Below are 10,714 nucleotides of genomic sequence, written 5' to 3'. Positions count from 1 at the left end.
TTTGTTGCTCTTAGAAATGCAGTCACTTCTCTGGTATCACAGCACACAGCTCTCAGGATCGGGCTGTTTCCTGACACGGGTGCTCCAGATCCACCGCCATTTTCCTCTCAATCCAGCTGGTTCTTCTTTACCTGACCAAATTTCTCCATCTCCTCAGTCCATCTCTTCCCCTAAACAACTGTGGGATTTTGACTTGGTTATGTTTAATAGATAAATCAAATTGTGAGGAATTCACATTGTTACAATACTGAGAATTTCAGGTATTGAATATAATATGGCTTTTCAGTGATTTTTTTGAATAATATTCTGGAGATGTCGGTGTATTTTTTTTCTAGTTGCTTTAATGCTCTTATAAATGATATGTTTCTTATGTTAATTTTCATTATTTTTTGAAAATATGTAAAAATCAAATTAACTTTTGTGTATTTACCATAAATCCAATTATTTGGCAATTCTCTAATTAATTCTAATAGTTCCTCTGAAGATTATTTTCTTTCCATAAATTATCGTACTTTTAATTCTTATTTATTTTAAATATTTCCTTTCATCTATAAATTATCATACTTTTAGTTCTTCCTTCCCAATCCTGGTTCTTTGCTGTTGGATTTTTTGCCTTACTCTACTGCCCAGAACCTTTGTAGGTTTCCACACATGTGAGTCTGGTCTAATGCTGCTGAGTGTGATATGGTGCCTGAATCTGGATATGCAACTCAGTCTAAAAAAAATCTAGGAATGGGAGCTGACATATTTCCAGGAATTACTTTTGAAAACCTCAAGATTTTCAAGCAGAGCTATGAGGTGACATCTGAGCAGCCACCACAGCAACTACCTATTGAGGAAGCAGGTGGTATGTGAGAAAGTGCTGATGGTCTCCCAGAGGTTTACATTCCATGTTGAACCACTGAGGAAGACCTGATATGCTGCTGACAGTGATAAAGCACCAAACCTTAACTGTCCAGGCTGCTGATGGTGAGAGTAAGTCTGTTCCAGACCCACTGCCACTGAACCCGGCTGAAGTGCCAGTGGCCCTGGTGGACACACCACAGATGAGGAGCCTGGAAACCTGCCCAGGTTTCTGCTGGCATGAGGCTACGGAGCTGCCAACACTCTGACTGGCCCTGCAAGTGAGTGCAGCTATTTGGAGACAAAGGCGGAGAGGCTGGAGAGTCACAATTTCTCCAGTGATATTTGAGATTGAAGATGAGAGAGAAAAGTCACCCATATAATCTTGATCATACCCGTTGTCTCACAGTAGAACCAGGACTATTGATCTACATTGAGTTTTCATTGCTGTGCTTGCTGAGGAGAAGTGCCAGGTCATAGAAACCCAACAAAGCTGAAAGAGTTTTCACTGATGTGCAAAACCAGCCTATGTTCCCATTACCTGGGAGCTGGAGGAACAGGAGGCAAAGAATCCGAGCTGGGGCTGCCATGGTTCTCTCTGGGTCCTAACTGAGGCAGATCCTTCCTGGAGATCTTGATATGGACATTGATGTGGGCTTTGGACAGTAGGAAGTGCTGGGAAGGACATGCAAAGTGGCTGAGGCTGGCGAGCTATGTTTCTAGCTACTTCACTCACCTGCTTCCTTTTCTCTGCACTTGAGCAGCTCACGCCCACGTGGTCAGGTCAGAAATGTCTGTTGGCTCAGTTTGAGGGTAGAATTTCTCCCCGGTAGTTACAGAATTTAATTCCTGTTTACTCCTGCCTCTTCCATCACCTGGACCCAGTCAGATGGTGTTTTGTACAAGTTTTTTGGGAAGAAAAAAGCATCCTGAGGTTTCATTTCTCTTTTTCCCCCAAATGTGCCTTGCCATCTTCCTAGGTGCATTATTTTATCAGGTCGGAATAAGACGTTGATCAGAACTTTGTCATCCACGTTTATCTTCCACTTGCTGTTTGGTGAGGTTTTCTGAAGACCTAGCTGTTAAATGGATCATTAAATATTAATATTAATGACATCCATTTTGATAAAATACATATATCCATATGGGTGGATGTGTAAATACTACATTGGTCAGTTTTTTCACCATAATGGTTGGTAACCAACCACTTAAAAGTCAGTGTTTTCTAACCATATTTGTTTTCATTTTCATTTGAGCAATCATCTGGCTGATCAAGGCACCGTGGTTCTGCTGCAGGGCTGAGCTTGTCCCCAGCCCATGGATTGGTTATCCTGAGGCCAAAGGTGATGGACAGTGACTAACAAGAGCACAACATTCTCATGGCAGGGAGCTGGAGTGAATGACACCCCCAACCTGAGCTGTACGGGCAAAATTAAGTCTCATTATTTCTATCACAGGTGCACATGATTTAAATTTAGTGGGGGGGGGGGGGGGGGGGGGACATTTTAAAAACCTTTACTTCACTTAACTTTCAAGGTATTTTATCATTCCATGGAAAAATAATTTTAATTTCAAACTTTAAAATCTTAAGGAATATTTTCAAATGTATTCTGCATGAATTCAAAAATAATGGTGCACTGTAGTACTAGGCATCTATATTATTATTGTTATTAAGAATAATAATCATAAAGATTATAAACAATAATTTATCATATGTCCTCAAATGGCTAGAATAGTGGTGCTCAAATGTTCTCATCACAAGGAAATGATAAATTTTTGCAATGATGAATTTGCTAAATACTCTAATTTGATCATTACATATTATATACATATATTGAAATATAACTCTGCACCCCATAAATATGTATGATCAATAGGTTTCAATTAAAAAATAAATAAATTCCTTAAAAAATAATCTTAGGTGTGTTTTCAACATGTGGTTTATATTGAATTTTTCTAAAATGGCCTCCAAGGAAGGAATAAATAAACCTCTTTAGCTGAAGTATACGTCCCCTACAACATAGCTTCTTAAGCCTTCTACAGATCCCCTGTCATCTTGTTAAAATGTAGATGGTCACTCAGCAGGTCTAAGGTTGATCTGCTGCTTTGCATTTGTAACGTGATCTCAGTGATGCTGGTGATGCTGCTGGACATATTTTGAGTATCAAGTATTTTTATGTTGAGGAAAAAGAATGTTACGTCCCTGTTTGGGATTTGGGGGAGGTCAAAATGGCTTTATATTTGTTTGTCTAACAATTGTTATACATTCCATGCAATTTCCTCATTTCTCTGTTTACTCTATGACTTAAGTTTTCTTGCTATGATCCCACACTTGCTACTAATACTGGGAAGAATGTCCAAGTGTATTCTAGCTCCATCCCTGTTAGGCAAAATTCTGAGGTTTTGGGAAATAGTGACAACACTGGCATGACAACTGTCAAGTACTGTCCTCATCAATTCCAGAAGCACAAATCTAAGAACCTTTCTTCCATTTGTGTTTTCTGTAGAGTTACTCAGTGAGGGGATGTCCATGAGATTAGGAAATCAGAAGAGGAGGTTTCAGTTCTTTCCACCAGCACCTATGTGGACAGGTGGACAGAGGTGAGGACTGGAGGGTCACCTGGTGAGGTGCTGCAGGCAGCGGAGAGTATCAGCACCCCCACCACTGGGATTCTCAATCAGTTCTGAGGACCACATGGTTACGCAGCCTGTGCCTTCTGTGGCAGACTTGCTCTAGCTTGTAGAGCAGCACCAGAGAATCCCCTATTCCTGGTATCTGCTTCCCTCACCGTCACACTCAAGTCTTTGAAAGGCTGTAGTGTCTACCCTAATTCTCTCTATTAAAATGATTCCTGCTTAGAATATCTAGAATGGCTTTTCTTTTGATGCATGAGTAAATATCAACATATGGCTGAACCCAAGTTCTCAGGTGTGATAATGTCTCTACATTATTAAATCAGGAGATGCACTGTCATGTCTGTTTTCAGGTAGAGGAAGATGTTTATGATGCAGAGGAGCTTACTTGGTTCCTTCTATCAAAATCTAAATGTGACCTAGAAAGCTTGGCTGCATCTGAGAAATGACCTCAGCAAATGGAGCAATCAGGAGAAGCAGATGGGGCAGCCCAGCCTCACACATCTGCTTCTCTGGGAGTTTATGTTATGACGTGTAACACTGAGCACAGCAGCCTGACGCGCGATGAGGCTGAGAGCAAACTCTACTCGGGGATGCAGACTGACGGCAAGTTCCTGTATGTGGGGCCTGGGGCTTGGTGGCCGGGATGCTGGGGGCTGGGGCAGGCCTGAGTGTGCAAGACTGACTGGGCAGACCTGAGTGTGCAAGGCTGGGGATGTGCCTGTGCTCACACGTGCAAGTGGGTGGTGCGTTTCTGAAGCGCAAAGGGACTTTTATACAGGAAATCAGCGGCAGTGACTAGGAAGCCTCCAGAGCTGCCAGCCTGGGTTGGAATCCAGCCTCTGCCACCTACCGGCTGTAGATATTGAGCAAGGAGCCGAACTTCTGCCTGCCTCAGTTTCCTCTTCTTCACTCAGTGTTTACTGAATACCTACTCTGCACCAGGCACCGAGGACATGGCAGTAAGCCAGACAGACACAGGTGCAGGTCCTGTGGGGCAGGTAGACAAAACATAGACTGTGTCAGATGGTGGCAAGCGCCATGTGTGTGTAGGTGGGGAGGGGCTGCAATTTTAAATTAGGTGGCGGAGGAAGCTTTCCTGAGAAGGTGACTTTTGGGTAAAGAACAGAAGGAGGTGAGAGGTGAGCTGTGACGCTCTCAGGTGGAAGGGCGTTGCTGGCAAATGGGATGGCGAGTGCAAAGGTCAGGAGGCAGGGATCTATTTGGCATGTTGGAGAGACATTGAGGAGGTCAGTGTGCCTGGAGATGAGTGAGAGGGAGGGTGGGAGGAGGGGAGGGTGGGGAGGTGACTTTGGCTTTGACCCTGAGTGAAGTGGAGCCCTGGAAGGGTGTGGAAGCAACTGCAGCTGTCCTGTAGATGAGAGCAGTGCCTGCCTCAAGCGTCTAAGGACTGCATGAATTAATACGTGTAAAGCAATAGTACGGTATCTGGCATATACAAAAAATGCACTAAATGTTAGCTCTTATTATATGTGGGTGAAAGTGTCTGTCTGCATGTGTGAGCCGCAGCTGAGGCCATGTGGCTGTTGTGAGTTTGTTATTGTGAAAGCATCTCTAAAGCTGTTTTAAAAACTGTGCTGGGTGTTTGAAAGCCCTCCTGGGGCTGCTGCTGGGGTTTGGACACAGGTTCTTTTGTATAATGGATGTTATCCAGATGTCAGCCGAGGTCACTCAGGCCTGGAGATAGGGAGAACTTGGTGCTTGCTTCTCTCTCCTGACGTCAGGAAGTCCAGTGTTCTCCCCAAGAAGTCTGTGGGGGCAATTCCAGGGGCCTCCTTTCTTGTGGGTGCTTCTTGGCCTGAGTCCCTGCCCGGCTGAGTCCTCACTGTCACCCCCTCCCCAAAGGCTGTTCCCTCTCCTGGGGCCAACCCACTTGGAGGAAGCCACCCTTTCCTTGGTTTCCCCCATGCATGTGAGGTCTGTGCAGATTGCTTGCAGATCTCCCACATAGTGCAGCTCCCTCCGCAGGATTCTGATGTTGGCTGATAAAATAATTTTTTTCACTACCTCAGAGATATAAGCTGTAAATTGGAGTGATGTTTCCAAGCCTTCCTGTCTTTCCACGTATCCCCAGACTGTTATGGACTAGCCTGAGAACTATATGGCTCCTCAGTGTGTTGTTCTCTGGAGAATATACTATCCAGGAATCGATGGGATGGTCACAGCCGCCCCTCTGTCCCTCACTCAGGCTCTTCTGTGGTGATTTAGGTGATATTTCCTCATTCCTTTGGCCTAAGGAAGGACCTAAGTGCAAGGTGGGCTCAGTTCGTCTTGTATCACCGTGTCTCTGCCCTCAGCACAGTGCCTGGCACGTGGTCAACACTCAGCAAACATCTATCTGGTGAATGAACACCCACGGGCAGGGCCGAGCCCTGTCTGAGCGTTTACACTCTGAGGGCGCCCACTCGTGGCCATCCCGGTCGCTACTTCCTACTGCGCCCCCCCAGCCAGCCCTTCGGTAACTCAGCGCAGTCGCTGAGGTTAGTGGTCGGCTGCCTACACCCTTCTCAGCCGCGAGGCCTCAGGATCAGCTGACCCCACACCGCTGGAAATCTGCACTTAACCCCAGAGTAGAACCTGTGCCAGGGACTCACAACACAAGTATTTTGTGGGAGATGTTGACTGGTTTCACCGTGGGGTCTCATGTGAGGGTGCCAGTGTCTGACTCTAAATTGTGTTGTGTGTTTGGAATGTGTGTGTGTGTGTGTGTGTGTGTGTACTTGGGGCTGGGGGATATGGGTGGACAGGTTCTTGCCACACAAATGCACCACCCTTGAGAGACTTAATTACCATCAGACATGGAAAATTTGTGTATTTATATTGACAAATTTCCAACAGAAGGCAGTCAAGGGTCCCTTTCAATTAAATGTCAGTCCTTTGTGATGACAAGGTGACCTGTTCTGATTTGCACAAAGGTGCCCTGTGAGCTAGTCATGGAGTTGTGTTACCTGTGTAGGTCCTTGTGTGGAAATGGCTTTCTCTCCCCAAGAGAATGTTTCTTTTTTTTTTTTTAATTTATTTTTAAATTTTTATTGAATCAAAATTGATTATACAAATTTTGGGGGTTCAATATTGAGATATGTTGATCAAATCAATATTACTAGCATACATATTGTCACAAATCATAATTATTATTTATGCCCCTTGTCCAATCTCTCCCCATGCCCCTCCCCCTCCCCCCTCTAATCATCCTAGATTTCTTCTCACCCCCTGAAAGAATAATGGTTGCTCTGTTGATTTGCTGCCCAAATGATCTGTCCAATGCTGAGAGGTGTGATCAGGTCCCCCGATGCTATCATAGAGCAGATGCCTCTTCTGTCACTCTAAAATGGGCTCTGTGGAGACAGACGTCCTCCTTCTTTCTTTATCTCTGCTGGTGACTCTCCTGGTGTTAACACACTCCAGTTGGTGGTGGACAATCTGCATGGTGCTTGTGGCATCTAGCCACCTTCACGGCAGCCCTGGTTATCATGGTGGCTTTGGTAGGCCACCCACTTGGAGAAGATGTTTTTGGCATGCTCCTTGGCACTGGCGGTGTGCCTGGTTGTGGAGAATGTCCGATCCCCAGCTCCATACCCCAGGTCCCAGAGTGGGTCCTGAGGCGCTGACATGGTGTGCCTGGTTGTGGGAGGCATGTACAGTCCCCTTCTCCATGCCCTGGGTCCCTGGGTGGGCCCCAAGGCACTGACATGGTGAGCCTGGTTGAGGGAGGGTGGTGTTAAGAGAATGTTTCTATGTCTACCTGTTGAAGGCTGTGTGTCCCCTTGTGAGGGGCTCTGTGTCTGCTATTGATGGCTGAGTGTATCCCCTGATGGCTGTGTGCACCTGTGGATGGCAAGTGTCTGGCCATAAGTGGCCAACTATTCAGCTGTGGAGGGCCAGGTGTCCCCCTGTGAGTGGATGTACACCCCACCTCCATGGCCAAGCATCCAGCCACGGGTGGTTGACTATCTGGCCATGCAGGGCTGAGTGTCCATGTGGGTGGTCCTGTGACTGGCTGCATATCTGCCCTTGAACGACTATGTGTTCCCCTGTGAACATGGCCATTCCCTTCTCTCTTTTCCTCCCTCTTTGGCCTGTTACTAGCCAGTCTGGAGATTGAGCTGGATCTGGCCACAGCTTCCCCAGTCCCTGCCATCTCTCCATGAGGCTCTGGCGAGTGCAGTCTATAGCATGTGGGAGGGGACACTGCGCAGAGTAGGAGGGCACCCAGGTGGCCGAAGGGGTGACATTTCCTTCCTGCCCTGCCCAGGCTGAGGCCCTGGAAGGAGCAGGGCACGTATGCACTGTCCCTGATCTACAGGAAAACCACGTACCACTACCTCATCAGCCAGGACAAGGCGGGCAAATACTGCATTCCTGAGGGCGCCAAGTTTGACACACTCTGGCAGGTAGGCTGCCCACACACCTCATTCTGGGGGCAGCACTGTGATGGACGCCCAGGCTCCGGGGAGGAGAGGAGGCCCTGCCCTGACTCCCCTCTCTGCAGCTGGTGGAGTATCTGAAGCTCAAGGCCGATGGGCTCATCTACCACCTGAAGGAGGCCTGCCCCAACACCAGCGCCAGCGCTGCCTCGGTGAGTGGCCGCAGGCTGGGCTGGGGGGGCAGGAGCCCCATCCCCCACCCCCTCACTGTCCCTTCTGCTCCCCCAGGGGCCGCTGCTCCCACACTCCCAGCCACCGCTCCACGTTCACCCATGTGAGTCGGTGGCATCTCAGAGCTGGGGACCCAGGCATGGACCTGGGTGGGTGGGCTCCTGGGGGAGGCTGGGATGGAGGAAGGTGTCCCTGTGGAGGTGAAGAGGGTCTTCCTCAGCACTGCCTCTGGGGAGTCCTGAGTGGATGTGGGTCTCATAAGAGGGGCTGTGTGCCCCCAGCTCAGGCGCTGCTGAACTTTGCTGACCCTGTGACCTATAGACTCGGAGATGGATCGACACCCTCAACTCAGATGGATACACCCCTGAACCAGGTGAGTCGGCAGAGATGGAGGTGTTGGTGGGCTCAGGCTGAGAGTGGGGTCCCTGGCTGGGCTGTGGGGTTTGGCAGGGAGGGTGTGGGCCAGGCCCAGCCTACAGTGGTTGCATTGGTTTACCCTGCGCTCACACCATGGCCACACCATCAGGCCTGCCTGTGTGCATGTCCATCCTGCTGCACACAGAGGACTGCTCTCAGCCACATCGGGGGTTCCCCATGCACAGGCACAGTTTTGCTGAGTGTCTACTGTATGTCAGTCACATTCCAAGGTCACCATGTGCATGAGCTCACTGAATCCTCCCGATACACCATATGCAGTAGTTATGGTCATTATTTTCATTTTTCAGATGAGAAAGGGAGGGCAGGGAACTTTGTAAGGTCCTGCAGCTAGGCAGTGGTGGAGCGGGATTTGAACCCAGGTGCATGTATTCCTAAAGCTGCAGGTACTCATGTGTTTCACGTGTAGATGCAGACCTGTCCACATGTGTGCACAGAGAAGAACACACGTGGTTACACGTGCACCCAGATGCTCACCTTTGGAGGCCTCCTAAACATGGCTGTGTGGTGCACATGTAGACATAGGCAGGCCTGGACACAGGTGTACTCGTGTGAATGCTCACACTTCCATGCTCCAGCTGGCTCACTAATGGTGACACATGCATACAAATTCACACTCTTCTACAGTCCACTTGTACATGGCCTCACAGGCACCCACAGATGGGACCGGGAATGCATGCACGTGCATGCGCGTGAACATACATGTGCACCCTCATGCCTGTGCATGCTCTGGGGGCACACCTTTGTCTGAGGTACTTGCCCTGTGGGGGCTGAGACTGCCCTGCCCTTCCCCCTCCCCCCGCCTGCTCTGTCCCTGCTCCTGACCTAGGAGTGTGCGGCTGTGTGTGTGCCCAGCATGTCTAGAATCCCCAGACAAGCCGCGGCTGATGCCCATGGACATAAGCGTGTACGAGAGCCCCTACAGTGACCCTGAGGAGCTCAAGAACAAGAAGCTTTTCCCAAAGTGTGAGAACCTCCTCATAGCCGACATTGAACTTGTCTGTGGCAACTTTGGCTCAGTGCGCCAGGGTGTCTACCGCATGCGCAAGTATGACCGGGTGCTGTGATGGGGACACTATTATGCGGGGTTTGGGGAATGGGAGCTGGAAGGTCTGTCTGTTTCACATCAGTTTGCCTGGGAAAGAGTCTAGGACAGGACATTGCATGCCAGAGGATTACCTGAGAGAGCTTGGGGACACCTGAGAGGGAGGGAGAGACGTGGGCCTGGGCCAAGGGGAGGTTGGGCTCAGCTGCAGTTGTCCATCCCAAGGGGGCCACAGAGGGGCCATTTGTCCCCTGCATGGACTGGTCATTGGATACAGGCTGCTCCTGGGGAGGGCATAACTTTGGGTGAGACAGGCAGTTCCAGGCGAGGGACTCGGCTGTGAGCTGGCCTCAGCGGACACTCCCGGCAGCTGGAGGACTGAGTGCCTTGGCCCTGATGTGGGTGGTGACCCCCAGTGCCCACCACACAGGGCAGGGAAGAAGAGAGACGGGGGTGGGAATGGGCACCTTGGTAGGCCCGCGCTGCTCCCCCACCCACCTGCATGCCGTGCATCGGGGCAGGAAGCAGATCGATGGTGGCCATCAAGGTTCTGAAGCACAGCACAGAGAAGGCGGACAAAGACGAGATGATGCGGGAGGCGCAGATCACGCACCAGCTGGACAACCCCTACCTCGTGTGGCTCATCGGTGTCTGCCAGGCAGAAGCCCTCATGCTCGTCATGGAGATGGCGGGTGGCGGACCCCCGCACAAGTTCCTGGTTGGAAACAAGTGAGCTCCTGGGCACCGGGCCATCGGGACTACGGGGCCAGAGGGCTGGGGGCTTGCGCTGTCCACCCACTGGAGCGTCCAGGGCGGGGCGGACACACTCGCACTCACGTGGGGAACGTGCGTTCCCGCGTTCCCGTGTGCGCACATCCGTGAGTGCACACACTCATTGTCCCACACCCCGACACCCACACCCGTGGGGTGGCAAGCCCCAGTGCCCGCCACACAGGGCAGGGGAGAAGAGAGATGGGGGTGGGAGTGGGCGCCCCGATAGGCCCGCACTGCTCCCCCACCCACCTGCATGCGGTGCATCGGGGCAGGAAGCAGATCGATGGTGGCCATCAAGGTTCTGAAGCACAGCACAGAGAAGGCGGACAAAGACGAGATGATGCAGGAGGCGCAGATCATGCACCAG

General features: G+C 50.0%; 1 pseudogene; it reads left to right on the top strand.

Annotated features, from left to right (window-relative positions):
- Positions 1-4,004: 4,004 nt before the first annotated feature.
- On the top strand, positions 4,005-10,442 carry LOC103583288 (annotated as a pseudogene).
- The last annotated feature ends 272 nt before the right edge of the window (positions 10,443-10,714 follow it).

Source organism: Galeopterus variegatus, unplaced genomic scaffold (assembly GCF_000696425.1).
Source record: "Galeopterus variegatus unplaced genomic scaffold, G_variegatus-3.0.2 Scaffold21279, whole genome shotgun sequence".
Classification (NCBI taxonomy): domain Eukaryota; kingdom Metazoa; phylum Chordata; class Mammalia; order Dermoptera; family Cynocephalidae; genus Galeopterus; species Galeopterus variegatus.
The sequence above is the reverse complement of the archived record's forward strand: the minus strand, read 5'-3'. Positions and strand labels throughout refer to the sequence as shown.